General features: G+C 42.7%; 2 long non-coding RNA genes across 2 annotated transcripts; both read right to left on the bottom strand.

Moving 5' to 3' along the window:
* Window positions 1–1,232: 1,232 nt before the first annotated feature.
* LOC120555486 lies at window positions 1,233–2,436 on the bottom strand. Its single transcript, XR_005638719.1, has 3 exons — window positions 2,389–2,436; window positions 2,178–2,297; window positions 1,233–2,059 (listed from the first exon to the last, which is right to left on the bottom strand). It is a non-coding gene; the product is annotated as an uncharacterized LOC120555486 (long non-coding RNA).
* Window positions 2,437–2,444: 8 nt separating this feature from the next.
* Window positions 2,445–8,302, bottom strand: LOC120555485. Its single transcript, XR_005638718.1, has 4 exons — window positions 8,072–8,302; window positions 2,908–2,935; window positions 2,592–2,655; window positions 2,445–2,483 (listed from the first exon to the last, which is right to left on the bottom strand). It is a non-coding gene; the product is annotated as an uncharacterized LOC120555485 (long non-coding RNA).
* Window positions 8,303–16,733: the final 8,431 nt, after the last annotated feature.

The following is a 16,733-nucleotide window of genomic DNA, read 5'->3' as shown; positions in this document are numbered from 1 at the left end:
TTAAACTGAAATACTATCTTTTCTGACAACAATGCTAATTTCAGTATTTTTTCTTTTTGAAATTTACATTCCGTGACGGAATTTATGTTTATGTTTTGATCTGTGTGTTGTTATCAACGGCCCAGTTTGACAGCCAGGCCGGGTTGCCAGATATACCTGTAAAAACGTAAACCCAGCGCGCTACAGCTGTAACGGTAGTACAGCCATGAAAGCAGCAAACAAACAAACAGGATCAACGGAGATAGATTCTACCCGACCTAAAAAAAAGAAAACAGCATGTTTCTAACAGTTGCGTGACCAGAGACGTAACAACCCCCTGGTAAATAATGGAGATGTATTTGAAAGATGGAGACAGCTTAGAGCCCAAAAGGACGCAGAGTTGGCTTATTTTCTCCTGAACCGGTAAGCATTTGCTTCAGGCTAATTTATCACAGCTACTAGGGACGGGCATTTTTGTCATTTCAACATTTGTGTTCTCACATTGAATTATATAGCTAGAGTACCCGAGTTGGTTACTCGCAAAAACAATTGAGACACAGCCAGTAAAGTGATCCCGACTGGTCCTGGCTACACGCCCCCCATGCTAACCCTGCTACCTGTTAACGTTACCGGAGAACCAGGCAAGCAGCCCATGGCTGTTTACAGCGTTGTAGCCTTCGAGCGCGCTGGAGCCGACAACGGTGAGTTATTTTAACGAGAGGGGGCTGTAAATCCGGAAAAAGAGGACTGTGAGTTTGCAGTGTGTTTAGCGATTTTTGCCATAATTCTAAGCCAATGAAGTGTGTTCACGTCGGTAAGGTAGTGGTATTTTTAGTGTTTCGTATTGTAATTCTAAGCCGAGGAAGTGTGCCTGACTGGCGTGTGGAGAGGACAGTGAGGTTGTTGTGTTTTTAGCGGTTCATACTGTAATTTTAAGCCGAAAAAGTGTGTCTGTCAGTTGGTTACAGAGCTCCGCGTGAGCACGGGCTTTTATGACTGTCAATATAGCCAGCATCTACCGTTAGCTACTCCGCTGTGCTGTGGAGTAATGTCTGGCTATGTGAGACTAGCATCTACCGTTAGCTACTCCGCTGTGCTGTGGAGTAATGTCTGGCTATGTGAGAAAAGTGTCTAGCAACGTTGTTGTGAATGCTGCGGTCTCAGCCTGGCAACCCCCGTGAACTTCGAGTCTGGGCAGGAGGGGGCGGGGGAAACGACTCTCCAGTATTTTGAATTGGTAGTGCAGTAACTATTTTAACCGCTAGCTGCCAGTATTACACACAATATTACATATTGCACCTTTAAATGTGTGTTTAAACTTCCCCTGGGGAAACTGACTTCACTTTCATAGGCTCGGGGTGCAGCTCAATCGCTCCAGTCTTTGCCGTGATGCATTGCCAACACACCGCAGCCAACTCGCTGTGACAGACCGTGGTAAAGTTGGTTTTATATTGGACGTTGGATATTCGACACATTCGAAAAATCTATTATCCAGCTTGACCTTCCAATATAAAACAAACTTTACCACCGTCTGTGACAGCTCGTTCTCTTGTCGCTCGCTATGGAGGAAGCTACAGACACTGTTTTTGACGCAATTTAACATAATATTTTGATGGAACGGGTTGCAAAAATCCGCATATAATTAGGAAAGTGAGGACTGCGTTTATAATGTGATCTAACATAATATTTGCCGGAGCCCAGGGCCCCTTAGATGTCCTGTGCCCCTGGGCACGTGACCAGTTGCCCTAATGGTTAATCCGGCTCTGTTCAAAGGTAGAGCTTTATTAACACAAAACACAAACGCAATCAGAAAAAAAACTATGTACAAAGCATAGGAGACACACAGCACACACAACAAATATCCCACGCACATGAGAAGCCAAATCATACAGCACCGTCAACCCCTAAACCACGGCCGCCTTGGAGCTGTAGGTAACTGATGGCATTCTGTCTGAATTCGGTCCATTTTTCAGGCGTCTGTGATGCTTTGCCCTGTATTTCGGATCATCAGGTCTATGGTGGCGCACTTACAAATGTCCACCTCACCCGCAGCCAGCACACTCTGTCTCGCTTCCAGCAGCTGTAAAATCAATCAATAAAGATAATCAGTACTGCACAATGCACTGCATATGGACACAGCACATCTATGAATGCACCTGAAAAATATTCACATTGACCAAAAACGGATCTAATCTTACCCTCTTTTCTTCTTGACCGACTCCGAGCTGAACTCTTCACAGCTTCTGCCCACGATGCCAGATCTGGTTGTTTCTACCTGAAGCTCCTGCGTGCTGTCTCGTAATATGTCTTACAGGCAGCTGGAAAACAATTAAATAAGAGTGGTATGAATAAAAAAAAAAAAACATAAGTCACAGTAAAATAAAACAAGGAAGGAGGAAAATTACTTACACACAATGGCGTCATTATCAGTATCATGTAAATCTGGACTTGCAGACAGCTCCGAGCAAATATATGTCACGGCCTAGTTATGAGGCGAGGTTAGTCTGTAAAAAAAAAATGTACGGTTAACATCGGTATCTATTAACGTATCTATATCCTTATACAGCAGAATGAATGAAATTCATTCAATGAAAGCATATTTTAAATCTTACCCTTGCTCCGGTTCGTAGCGCCTGCTACACTTTGTCTCTGAGTGTTGAAGATACGTACTGCTTCCTGTAAATTACAAGACCAAAAAAATACACTTTTATAAAGCAACCAACTTAGCTCTGCCTCAATGAATCGCGCTGAAAGCAGCCAGGCACACAGCTGTGGTGCTCGCGTTTAAACTTGCGTGCATGGTGGGTTTTAAACATTACTACCAAGTCTAAGTAGCCTGTTTAACATCCAAAGACAGTCATTGTACTTCTCAAGAGTTAATAAACAGTACAGACTAGCTCGCCGTATCATTATTAATCATATACTTACACTGTCTTTTCCTTTTCTGTGGGCGCATCTTTACGGAGCCCCAGGGGCGACATGGAGGAGAGAAAAAAAACACTCCGTAGGTCTTGAACCACTCCTGTGTGTTTCCAAGTGAAGTTTGACAGAGTGTACAGAAAACTCTTTAACCAGTTGGCCTGAAATACTCCTATACTTTGGAAGCTTTTGCTCTAACTCTTGTCATCTCCCTCCCTATTTTTCAAATTGAAGCAGTGAAGGCGGGGGTAGGGCGCGGGGCAGAGTGATAGAGAAAGACAAAGAGGAGCAGATTAAGCAGCAGGGTGCGAACAGCGCACACACTGGTGTGGAAGTGAATTACAGTGAGTTTTAATGGAATACTGGGAAAGGTTAATAACAGAGGGTCGCCGCTTTGGTGGCGTTACGTTACAACACACTACACAGTGCTTGCTGAGACCGATCATTTGTATTCAAATTCTGAGTAGTGCACAGGAGGAAGAGAAGGAGGGAAATGAAGAAGGAGAAGGAAGTAAACCGGAGAGACCAGGTGGGTCAGAGCAGGAGAAGGCCACAGAAGGAGATGCAGAAATAAGTGAAAGAGAAGAGGGAAAGGGAGAATTGACTGTGAGGGATGAAGAGGAGGCTGCATATTCAGAGAGAGACAGAGGCAGAGAGTGATCAGGAAGAGGCAGGAGAATATGACAGGGATGAAGAGGAGGCTGCAGATACAGAGAGAGGGACAGTGGCAGAGAGTGATCATGAGGATGAAGATGACAGGGAGGAAGAGGAGGCTGCAGATTCAGAGAGAGGGACAGAGGCAGAGAGTGATCAGGAGGATGAAGATGACGGGGAGGAAGAGGCAAGTTGTAAGGCCCATTTGTTAAAATAAAATAATAATAGTAGTAATAGTAGTGCATCAACATAAATGTTAATATAGTTGATTGTGAAACAATAAACATGATCTTGACTTTGAACATGCAACAGTGTAGCCAATGGTTTACTTTTACTCCATACACACTAATTGCCTGCTTCATGATGATGATGTGATTATTTCACATTTTAGAAATAATCTCTGGTTTTAAGTTAAAGCTTCCCTAGCTGTCTGCTTTATTTCACTGTTACAGTCAAAAGATAATTAATTGGCTACATATTGAAACATTTAATAATTACTCTGTAGCCACCAAGTTCTGTGATAGATTCATTGTATAAAGTTATGTTAAACATTTGTACATCTATTCTGTCTCTTGAATGGACTTCATGCTGAGGCTATTTTACCCAGACCGGGTGGTGCACCGTTTTACCACCCAGCACAAATGTCAGAGTCCCTTTGCCTTTCATGGGTGACAATTCCCCAGTCACCGTCCGCAGGTGGACTGCTGTTGGTTCGAAGACGGTTTGAACAGGGAGGACATCGGCCGTACTAATGTCACTGTAGAGCCGGTGTCAACCAGCGCCACACACTCCACTCCTTCCACTCCCTCCACAGTGACTGGGATGTGGCAGAGGTCCCCAATCGAAGTCCGGCCCACCACCGCAACCACCTCCTGGCCGGCTGTGCTTGAGGGCGTACGTGGGGAACTTTAGGTCGTGGTCTGCGTAGTCACCTCTATCCCTGGTGTCTGGGTGTTTTTCGGGCATGAGCATATCAGGTGTCCGGGTTTCCTGCAGCCCCAGCACAGTCTGGCAGTGCGGTCAGGCCGCCGTTGAGTGCTCCGGGAGGCTGACCGCACCAGCTCTGTCAGCTCTGCTGCCCATGCTGGTGTTTGTGGGACCTCAGCTGCTGCCCTGACATGGGGGCTGTTGTGTTCCGGTGTGGGCATCATGACGTAGGCGCGGGCTGTCTCCCTCTCTGACGCCCTCTCCAACGCCTCATGCAGGGACCGTGGATGTCAGCTGTACCTCCACACGCAGTTCGGGTGGTGAGAGGGCTTGCATGAACCAGTCGCGGGCTAACTCGCTTTGCACTGCCAGAGGCATGCTGCTGTATGCTCTGCGGGTGAGGCTCTCAATGTCATTGGCTAATAGCCGTAGCGGTTCCCCATGTCTTTAGTCTCTTGCGACCAGTTCTGTGACTTAGCAAGCAGTTCGAATTGTGCGTGTAAAGCTTCCCAGCTCACCATCCCGTCGTACTTTGGGGTTTTCGGTGCCATCTTTGTTTACATCCGAGCTTCCCGCGCCGGGGGTGACGAAGGCATCCGCATCCCCCTCCGACTTTAGCTTGCTAGCAGCAAAGCGTGCATGTCGCTGCCCGCCGAAGCCAGCCTTGGAGGCCATCGCCAGCCAGTGGCCTAAGCTCCTCACGCATTTACGGGTAGGGGCGTCGGACTAGGGGGAAAAAGGGGCCTGAGTTCCCAGGGCCATCATGTGAGGAGGGCCCAAAAAGATGCCAGAATGAATAGCTGTGGATGCGGGGAGGGGCCCATAGAAAATGCCTTTATACAGCAGGCTTGTGCACAATTCAGAATTTAATTGAGAATGACTCCTAAATTCCAATTAAATTCTTGTATTTGAATTGATGTCAAAACAGGATCTAGAATTCAAATTTGAATTAAAGGAAGCAGAATTGCAATTCAATAAAAATTCTAAGAAATTCATATACATAATTTAAGTGAAGTGTTTAATAATTAATTAATTGTTGTTTGTATACCTGGAGTGGTAACAAAAATAATTTCCCCCTGGGATTATTAAAGTATTTCTGATTCTGAAGCTTTACATTATATAGTCCCTGACAAAAGTCTTGTCGCTTATCTATTTTGTAGAAACACCTGCTATTAACCTGACTTTTAATTAATCAATTGGTGTTAGAAATACCTCATATGAAAAGCTAAAACCCTCCCAAATAATGTTTAATGCACTGACATAAATTAGTTTCACTGAAAAAAGATTTATCATTTAATCAAGACAGAAAGGTCAAATTTTGGCAAGACAAAAGTTTTGTCGCCTATACAGAAATTGAACAAATTTACTGCAAATACAAAAAATATGTCAGCAAATTAAGTAGTGGTGCTGTGAGATCCAAATTTAATATCTTGTATGACTTCCATGAGCTTGAAGGACTGCATCCATGCGGTTTGGCAAGGATTCATACAATTTATTGATGAAGTCATCAGGAATAGCAAAGAAAGCAGTCTTGCATGCCTCCCAGAGTTCATCAATATTCTTTGGTTTCGTCTTCCATGCTTCCTCTTTCATCCTACCCCACATATGCTCAATGATGTTCATGTCTGGTGACCGGGCTGGCCAATCCTGGAGCATCTTGATCTTCTTCGCCTTGAGGAACTTTGATGTGGAGATGGAAGTATGCGATGGAGCAACGTCCTGCTGCAGGATTTGGCCTCTTTTATGGTTGGGAATATAAGAGGTAGCTAAGATTTCTTGGTATTTTAGACTATTGATGTTGCCTTCCACCCTGCAGATCTCTCGCACACCCCCATACTGGATGTAACCCCAGACCATGATTTTTCCGCCACCAAACTTCACTGTTCTCTGGGTGAATCTCAGATCCATGCGGGCTCCAGTAGGTCTCCTGCAATATTTGCGGCGACTGTGGTGTAATTCAACAGAAGATTCATCTGAAAAATCCACCTTCTTCCACTTTTCCAGCGTCCATCCTTTTAGCAGGCTGTGGGCCTTGGCAAATGCCACACGGTTTTTCAATTGTCTTTTGTTTAGTGCTGGCTTCTGGGCACTGATTCGACCATGGAGGCCATTTCGAGACAGAATCCGACAAACTGTTCTGGTTGACACAGGGACTTCAGGAGAACAGGTCTCGTGGAGCTCTGCTGCAGTGGCAAATGGGCTGGCCTTGGATTTTCGAGCCAACAAACAGTCCTCTCGAGCAGTTGTCTTGCGGGGTCTGCCTGACCTGGGCTTGTCAAAAACGTCTCCAGTGTCTTCAAATGTTTTTTTTATCCTCTGTAGTTGACGCTGAGACACATTGAAGGTGTCTGCCACATCAGCAGTGGATCTGGTCTTCAGCCTCTTGATAATCAAAACTTTAGTCTCAGGGTGAATCTTAGGCATGTTTGCAGAGGTCTAGTTGCAGTTGATGTGAAGGTCTAGTGTACTGGGGTTGTTTTTATACACACCTTAGACCTAATTGATCCATTATTAGTCACAGGTGAAGCTCATATGACAAGGCGACAACACTTATGTCTTTGCAAAAATTGACTCAATGGGCTTTACCAAGCTGTGAATATTAGAATACTTTTTGACAGTTTCGTTTTGCACTGAAACATTATTACTAAAACTGTTGGGATTAAAATTAGCCATTTCTTGTAAAAACATCTTGATTAGAAATATATTTCAGCGGCACTTCAGGTCAATCTGTACACAAGCGACAAGACTTTTGTCAGGGACTGTATGTCAGATATGATTGCATTACATATTCTATAATTGATATTAGTTTGAACTACTTGTACAGATTACATTTTCAGTAAATGTTTTCCCCCAGCAGTGAATGTTAAAAGCTCTAGTCACAGAACAAATAATTCAGTTTTAATTATTGTAATTGTAATTTTGTAGAATATGATGGAACATGACTCCATTTCCCAGAATGCTTTAATTTAACCAAGTACTTAAAATGGTTGCCAAACAATTTGAGGTGGATATTTGTTTGAAAGCTTCTTTTCTACACAATTTGAAGGTCAACACTGGACTTTTTAAGTTTCAGAAGTTCCTTACAACTTCAGATTATAAATGTTTATAGATTTGACACCTGTAATAACAGTGACATGCAAAATAATAGCAGGCTTAAAAGGTCATCTGTACTAGTTTATTTTGAAGAACCAATTCCAACAAGAACACCTGGAAACCACAGAACCATATGCAAGCACTGCAGTGCTGCAGTCTGTGGCTCCATCAAGGCTACTAAATTTCAAAAGGCATCTACAAGTAAGTTAACAGACAGACAGTCTTTTATTTTGAAACCATCTCTTGATGGTATTATGCTACTGATATTTGATATCATCAGTGTTGGGGTCACTACTCAAGAATGTGTAATACACATTATTCACTTTTACCCTAATCCCATAATACATGACCTTACTTCAAGTATGTTATTCTCTATGGATAGTAACTCATTACTCTACTCATTACATTACTGTAGCGCAACACAGCAAGAGCCTGGCATATAGCTTATAAAGGGCTTAATATTTAGATTATTTAATGAAACCTTTATCGATCTTCTTACCGTTTTTTCCAGCTAGAAGCTAAGAAGCTAGCCGTCATGTGGGTGTCTTTGTTGTCTTCGTAGCCTTTCCAGAAGGTTTTCTATCCAGCCTGGAACTTGTGCCTCTTTTTGGAGTTGTTCAGCAATAAATCCAAACGCTTACATCCAAGATTTATCCACTCGATGTCCGTAATTTATCAATTTTACGTCATTTCTGCCGCTAGCTCTGTGCTACCAGCTGCTACAGTCTAGTATAACTCTCCCATAATGCTTTGCAAGACTGTTGTGACGTTTTTCAACCAATTGGAAGGCAGGTCCATCACACAAAGAGTATATAGTCGAAAAGAGAGTTCACTCCAGGAAATAGGAGCCAGAACAAAGAGTAAAGTGAAAAAGAGAGATAACTATGGTCTATGACCGTTCTACAGAGAAGAATGGTGTCACTGTTTAGATATTTGGGATACATTTGGGCCTTTTTTTGAAGAAATGTAAATAGTTTGTCATTTATATGAGTTATAATGTTCATTATGTTTATTTTTGGACTGGATGACTCCAAATATATAGGATAACTGTTTTAGACAACACAAATGCTTGCTGTGTGTGTGATATCAATACATTTGAACATTATTATTTTGATTATTGGCAAAAGCGTCTGGACTTTTTTTGAAAAATTGTATATATTTTGTCAACTATATAAGTTATAATGTTTATTTCTTCACAGTTTGATACCAAAGACATATGGGAACTGATTTAGACAGGAGATTGGCTTAGCCTTTATTGTTCTGTGTGTGATATCAATAAATATCTGTGAGATTCATTTTCTGTTTTATTTATTTATTTGTTTTTAAGGTCATACAACCTTTTTTTACTTTCAATTGACCTCACTACAGCTCAAATATTCTAATAGCCCAGTTTTTCCTGAAAAAAATTATGTACATTGATTGACTATAGACAACAGGGTTGATGTTTTACAAGCTTTTTTAGAAAATAAAACCAGACGGAAAAGGAATTGTAAAAATGGCCTTAATGCAATGATTAATGGCCTGGACGTTAATCAGAGGTGCCGTGTGACGTCGTGGACGATCCCGTAGGGCTCTGATTAAAAGGCGTATCGACAGACTCAACTACCTTGGGTTCTCTCATAACTGCCTTGCGTGGTTCAGTAACTATTTGTCTGATAGGATCCAGCACATTAAATCTGAGGGCCTGTTGTCTGAACCTATGGATGTCTCTACAGGGGTGCCACAAGGTTTGATTCTTGGGTCGAAACTTTTCTCCCCATACATCAATGATGTGGCTCTTGCTGCTGGGAATTCTCAAATCCATGCAGACGACACAATCCTGTACACATCCAGCCCCTCTTTGGATACTGTGCTATCAAACCTCCAGGAGAGCTTCACCGTCATTCAGCACTGCTTCCGAAACCTCCACCTACTGCTAAACTCTGGCAAAACCAAGTTCATGCTTTTCAATCGTTCGCTGCCCACCCCTACCCACCTGATTAGCATTACCACACTCCATGGGTTGGAACTAGTAAACGTGGCGATGTACAAATACTTAGGTGTCTGGTTAGACAGTTCCCTCTCCTTCCAGCAACACAAAACTCACCTTCAATCTAAAGTTAAGTCCAAGATCGGTTTCCTATTCCGCAACAGGGCCTCTTTGCCTCATGCTGCCAAACTCCCCTTGAAAATGACAATCTTACCAATTCTCAATTTCAGTGATGTAATTTACAGAACTGCTTCAAACTCCCTCCTGAATAAACTAGATGTTATCTACCATAGTGCCATACGTTTCGTGACTAGAGCCCTTCCTAACACCCACCACTGCAACCTCTATGCATTAGTTGGCTGGCCCTCATTACACACTTGTCGCTTAACTCACTGGTACCAACTCATTTACAAATCCTTGATAGGTAAAGCCCCGCTGTACCTACGCTCACTGGTCACCCACCGGCAACCTGCGCTCTAGCAGTTACATCTCTTTGGTCACCCCAAAAGCCCACACCTCCTTTGGCCGCCACTTCTTCCAGTTCTCAGCTGCAAATGATTGGAATGCACTTCAATAAACCCTGAAACTCAAAACCCTTATCTCACTAACTGCCTTCAAAGTACGTCTGTCTGAGCTCCTGTCCGATCACTGTACGTGCTAAGTGTTCTCCATCATTCATGCTCTGCTCTCGCACCCCCCTATTGCATTACTGCAATCCATTACCTCAGTCACGCCCCATTGCATATTTGCACAGATGCACATCTTCACCTCCATTGCTATCATATTCTGTTTAAGCCCTTTTGCAATATTCATCCGCCCAGGTATGCTCGACTGTCATTCCTCCAACCTTTGTTGTCACACAATTTTTGTACACCACAATCTGTATATTGACTTTTTACTACATCTCAGCATTTTATAGACTTGTCTATTCATGCATATCGTGTTATTTCTGATCTACATCACTACCTAGTCCACTATTTGCACTAACTGTATATTGACTTTTCACTACATTCAGCATATACATAGACTGTTGTTGGGTACTTGTAGGGTACAGATTCAATCACTGGCAAATTATCAAAGATGTTTTGTCAATATTAATAAAGTTATGAATATGGTTATTAATAACTTTACCAAATCGACAAACAATCAAAACAGGGCACCACCCTGAATTTCAGGAGCCAATAACCGAACTGTGAAACAGTCTCATTTAGGTGGTGTTCCCTTTAAAATACAGATCTTAATTAATTTGGTTAATTTATCTGGTATTCTAAAGGAACAGAAGGAAGGGTGAGTCCGAGCACAGACTGTGTTCAACCAGCTTGTTATTACAATAGGTACACAAATAATCACAGACAACTGCTATTTAAAGTATAGTAGAATTTATTAACTTCAAAATCATCAATGGCCAGTCAATAATCCTTCGATCAATTAGAACCAATATAGGCCTACCCTTTTTTAAACTACAACAAAAAGCAGAAACAACCGAGCATGTGGTGAGACACTGTGTGTGTGTGTGTGTGTGTGTGTGTGTGTGTGTGTGTGTGTGTGTGTGTGTGTGTGTGTGTGTGTGTGTGTGTGTGTGTGTGTGTGTGTGGAGAGAGAGAGAGAGTGTGTGTGTGTGAAAGAGGAGGGGGTGATGAGGTGTAGTCTAGCCAAAGACTACGAAAAGGGCTATTCCTGTGAGCTGCACAAAACTATTTAACCCCAAGAGGGTAGGCTAGGCCCAAGATTAGCCGTTAGCTGGTTCAGGCTAGGCTATGTGCTACAGACAATAGGCTAGGTGCTAGCCAGTTAGTTTATCTATGAATGACTGATATATACATATATATATATATATATATATATATATATATATATATATATATATATATATATATATGCATTATAACAGATTCAACACCACTAACTAGATCATAATTTGCACTAACTGTTCCTGTTTTGTTTGGCTCTACACTACATCTCAGCCGTGTTATAGACTGTCTATTCATGTATATTGTGTTATTACCATATCACTTTCGCATATCCTTCATCTTACTTACACCTCACTTTGCGCCGGCTTTGTAATGCCTATATAATCTGCACTTTATGTAGCCTATTGTATTCTGTATTCCTGTATTGTATTGAATGTGAAACTGTATGTTGTCCTGCACGCTTATGCTTTTCTTTGCCAGGTCGCCGTTGCAAATGAGAACCTGTTCTCAATGGCCTACCTGGTTAAATAAAGGTTAAATAAAAAATAAATAAATAAAAGATATTCAATTCAATTCAATTTTATTTATAGTATCAAATCATAACAAGAGTTATCTCGAGACACTTTACAGATAGAGTAGGTCTAGACCACACTCTATAAATTCCAAAACCCCAACAATTACAGTAATTCCCTCAAGAGCAAGCGGAGTGTAAATAGAGTGGCTATTGCGACAGTGGCAAGGAAAAACTCCCTTTTAGGAAGAAACCTCGGCAGACCCAGACTCTTGGTAGGCGGTGTCTGACGGGGCCGGTTGGGGGTGTGATGAACAGTGGCAAGTAATAGTCACATTAAAGATAATGGAACAGTGACTTTGAAGGTCATCGTGGAAGTTCATGTTATAGCAGGGCACATCGTGTCATACTGAGTAGTGCAGTCTCCTATCCCGGATCCTGACTACTGTGTGTATGAACATCACAGCAGGGCGTTGCGGGATGTAACGTGGCGCCAGCAGGGCGTTGCGGGATGTAACGTGGCGCTGCAGAGCATGGGTGGATGCGGCAGACGCAGCAGGACACAGCAGGACGCGACCGGGAAACATAAGGACTCCGGGGAGTAAACTCCCCAGAGCTAGGTTAGTAACAAGCATTTCTGGGACAGGATGCATACAAAAGGAAACAAGTGAAAACAGAGATGAGAGAGCAGCTCAGTTTTCCCGGCAGTCTAGAATTATAATAGCATAACTAAGAGAGGTAGGTTAAAGAGAGGTGCCTGGTCGGGCTAGAACTCTCCCTCCCCAACCGGATCGGGCTGTACTGGCCTGCCTCCCTCTACTCTCGCTATACTATTGATTATATGATAAATAAAACTGATGACTACGAAGAGGAGCAGATGGGCCGTTAGGCGGACGCTGCAACTCCTCACTCCTTAACTATAAGCTTTATCAAAGAGGAGGTTTTCAGTTTACTCTTAAATGTGGTGACGGTGTCTGCCCCTCGAACCCAAATTGGGAGCTGGTTCCACAGGAGCGGAGCCTGATAGCTGAAGGCTCTGGTCCCCAGTCTACTTTTAGAGACTCTAGGTACTCTAGCTACCACAAGTAGCTCTGCATTCTGGGAGTGTAGTGCTCTACTAGGAAGATAAGGTACTAAGAGCTCTTCTAGGTATGATGGTGCTTGACCATTTAGAGCTTTGTAGGTCAGGAGGAGGATTTTAAATTTGATCCTAGATTTCACAGGAAGCCAATGCAGAGAAGCTAATACAGGAGAAATATGATGTCTTCTCTTAGTTCTCGTCAGAACACGCGCTGCAGCATTCTGGATCAGCTGGAGAGTCTTAAGGGACTTATTTGAGCAACCTGATAGTAAGGAATTGCAGTAGTCTAGTCTAGAAGTAACGAATGCATGGACTAGTTTTTCAGCATCCTTTTGAGACAGGATATTCCTAATTTTGCCAATGTTACGAAGATGGAAAAAAGCTGTTCTTGAGGTTTGTTTTAAGTGGACATTGAAGGATATATCCTGATCAAAAATAACTCCTAATTTTCTGACAGTAGTGCTGGAGGCCAGGGCAATACCATCCAGAGTAGCTATATCTTTAGATAATGAAGTTCGGAGGTGCTTTGGTCCCATCCCATTTGGTTTTGTTTGAGTTTAACATCAGGAAATTGTGGGTCATCCAGGATTTTATATCTTTAATACACGCTTGAAGTTTAGCTAACTGTCCACTTTCGTCTGGCTTAATTGACAGATATAATTGGGTGTCGTCTGCATAACAGTGAAAGTTAAATGAGTGTTTCCTAATGATATTACCTAGAGGAAGTATATATATTATGAAAATAGAATTGGTCCAGGCACTGAGCCTTGAGGAACGCCATGACTAACTTTAGCGTACTTTGAGGGTTTATCGTTAATGTTAACAAATTGGGATCGCTCAGAGAAATAGGACTTAAACCAGCTTAGTGCGATTCCTTTAATGCCAACTAAGTGTTCCAGTCTCTGTAACAGGATGGTATGGTCAATAGTGTCGAAAGCAGCACTAAGATCTAATAAAACAAGTATTGAGACAAGTCCTTTGTCAGCAGCAGTTAGAAGGGCGTTAGTATTTTTTACCGGTGCCGTCTCTGTGCTATGATGCATTCTAAATCCTGACTGAAAGTCTTCAAATAGATTGTTCCTATGTAGAAAGTCACATAGTTGGTTAGCCACTACCTTCTCAAGGATTTTGGAGAGAAAGGGAAGATTAGATATAGGTCTATTGTTGGCTAAGACTTCAGGATCGAGGGTAGGTTTTTTCAGAATAGGTTTTATCACAGCTATTTTAATTGAGTGCAGTACATGACCTGTTAATAAAGACAAATTGATTGTATTTAATATTGTGGTGTTGACCACAGGTAGTGCTTCTTTAAGTAGCCTTGTTGTAATAGGGTCTAAGAGACAGGTAGTTGGCTTGGCTGAAGAGACCTTTAACATTAATTGTTGAAGGTCCATAGGATAAAAGCAGCTTAAGTATGTATCAGGTCTTATCGTTCTCTTCAGTCCTCCTGCGCCCAGTGGTGAGCTGTTAGAAGTTGAGGGTGAAAGGTGATGAATTGTATCTCTAATTGTTATAATTGTATCATTAAAGAAGCTCATGAAGTCATCACTACTCAGAGCTAGATGAATAGATGGTTCAGTAGAGCTGTGGCTATCTGTCAGCCTGGCTACAGTGCTGAAAAGAAACCTTGGGTTGTTCTTATTTTCTTCTGTTAGTGTTGAGTAATAGTCTGATCTGGCAATTCTGAGGGCCTTCCTATAGGTTTTCAAACTATGTTGCCAATCCACACGAGATTCTTCCAGTTCAGTGGAACGCCATTTACTTTCAAGTTTTCGTGAGATTTGTTTTAATTTGCGAATTTGGGAGTTATACCAAGGTGCTAATTTCCTTTGCTTCATCGTCTTCTTTTTGAGAGGAGCAACCAAGTCTAAAGTTGTCCGTAGGCAGACCGTAGCAGCATCTACGAAGTTATCAATTTGGGAGGGGCTAAAGTTAACATAAAGGTCCTCTGTTATATTAAGGCACAACATTGAGTTAAGTGCTGTTGGAATATCTTCCTTAAATTCAGTTATAGCACTGTCAGATAGGCATCTAGTGTAGAAACTTTTATTTAATTTCTTATGGTCTGGTAATAGGAATTCGAAAGTCATTAAAAAATGATCTGATAATAGAGGATTCTGCGGAAATACTATTAAATCTTCAATTTTAATTCCATATTCTAGCACAAGGTCGAGGGTGTGGTTAAAATGGTGCATGGCCTCATGCACATTCTGACTGAAACCAATTGAATCTAGTAGTGAATTGAAAGCAGTACTAGGGCTATTGCTGTCATCGTCCACATGGATATTAAAATCACCTACAATAAGTACTTTGTCTGATTGAAGGACTATGCTTGATAAGAACTCAGAGAATTCAGATAAAAATTCAGAATACGGACCTGGTGGGCGGTAAACAACAACAAATATAATTGGCTGTACCGTTTTCCACGTTGGGTGTTGAAGATTAAGAACAAGGCTTTCAAACGAGTTATAATTTAGTTTAGGTTTAGGATTAATTAACAGGCTTGAGTCGAATATGGCTGCAACTCCCCCTCCTGGAGCCCCTGGCTGGAATTTGAGTATTATTATGACTGGGAGGAGTGGCTTCATTTAGACTAACGTATTCATCGTGGCTTAGCCATGTTTCGGTGAGAAAAAATAAATCAATTTGGTTATCTGATATCAATTTGTTTACCAATATTGCTTTAGAAGACAGAGATCTAATATTTAATAGTCCAAATTTGATTTTCCTATTCTGCTCTGTCAGTGCAGTGGTTGTTTTAATTCCAATTAGGTTGTTGAGTATAGCACCTCTTTTGTTTATGTTAATCGATCTCAGTCGGGGAACAGACACCGTGGTTATGGGATTATGAACGGGTGGTTGTTCCAAAGGAGCAAGCACAGAGGAGCACAGTCAATCATAGTTCTGAGTGTGCAAGGCGTGGTGCAAATTCTCATGGAGCACTTGGTTTCCGCGTGTATTGGGATGGGTCCCATCCCTGCTGTACAGGGAGCCACGTTTCCCAAACAGTTTAAAATTGTCAATAAAACCTAGCTTGTGAATGCTGCATGTAAGCTGAAGCCAGGTGTTAAGGGAAAGTAGCCTGCTAAAGAGGCGCGATCCTCGACCTAGAGATGGGGAGTGGGCCCAAGATAAAAACCGACTTCCCAGTGCTTTTTAAAGCCTCAATGAGAGTTGTAAACGCTTTCTTTGTGCGTTCGGATTCCTGATAGGACATGTCGTTGTGTCCACAGTGGACCACGATGCGTTTAATAGAGGTCGGGAATGAGGGTGTCAGATCCACAACTTTAGCCAGGATGTTTGTAACTTTGGCTCCAGGAAAGCAGTGTGTGACAGCATTATGAAACGTTAAATCTCTGGTGATGGAGTCACGATAATTACTGTGGTTGGGGGGAAGAGCAGACGAGGAGTGAGGGGGTGTGGATGGCCGGTGACGGGAACGAAACAGTCAGTGTCGGGTACAGATGGACAAGGAAAAGAAGAGGACGACTGCTTACCGTTCGGCTGGGGAGATTGTTTTTGAGGAACGTTGTCGTGTGGCCGGTCCAGGCAGTGTACGCCACTGGATCGTCTGGCTACCGCTTCCCTCAGAAGCTGTAGCCGTGGGGTAGCAGCTCTTCTGTGACGGCCGCTGGTCAGTCGGCTTTGAAGCGGGGCTAGCCCGGTGAACCACTTCGGCCGCTACTAGGTCCGATTCCGACAGGGCGATGAAACGGTTGGAGAGGCTAAGGGCAGGAGGCGATGGAGCCCTACTCGGGGCTCTCTTTTGGCCGCAAACCACCTCAGTCCAGGATGACTTGATGTATGGTGTCGAGCAAGAAGACAGGTGTTGGCTGGCGGTTGGGTCCCATAGCGCTGTATCCTGAAAGGCCGCCGTGAGCGATGAGATCCGGAGCGACTGGTTATGAG

This window comes from Perca fluviatilis, chromosome 3 (assembly GCF_010015445.1).
Source record: "Perca fluviatilis chromosome 3, GENO_Pfluv_1.0, whole genome shotgun sequence".
NCBI classification, from domain to species: domain Eukaryota; kingdom Metazoa; phylum Chordata; class Actinopteri; order Perciformes; family Percidae; genus Perca; species Perca fluviatilis.
Note: the sequence above shows the minus strand (reverse complement) of the source record. Positions and strands in the feature narration are given on the sequence as shown.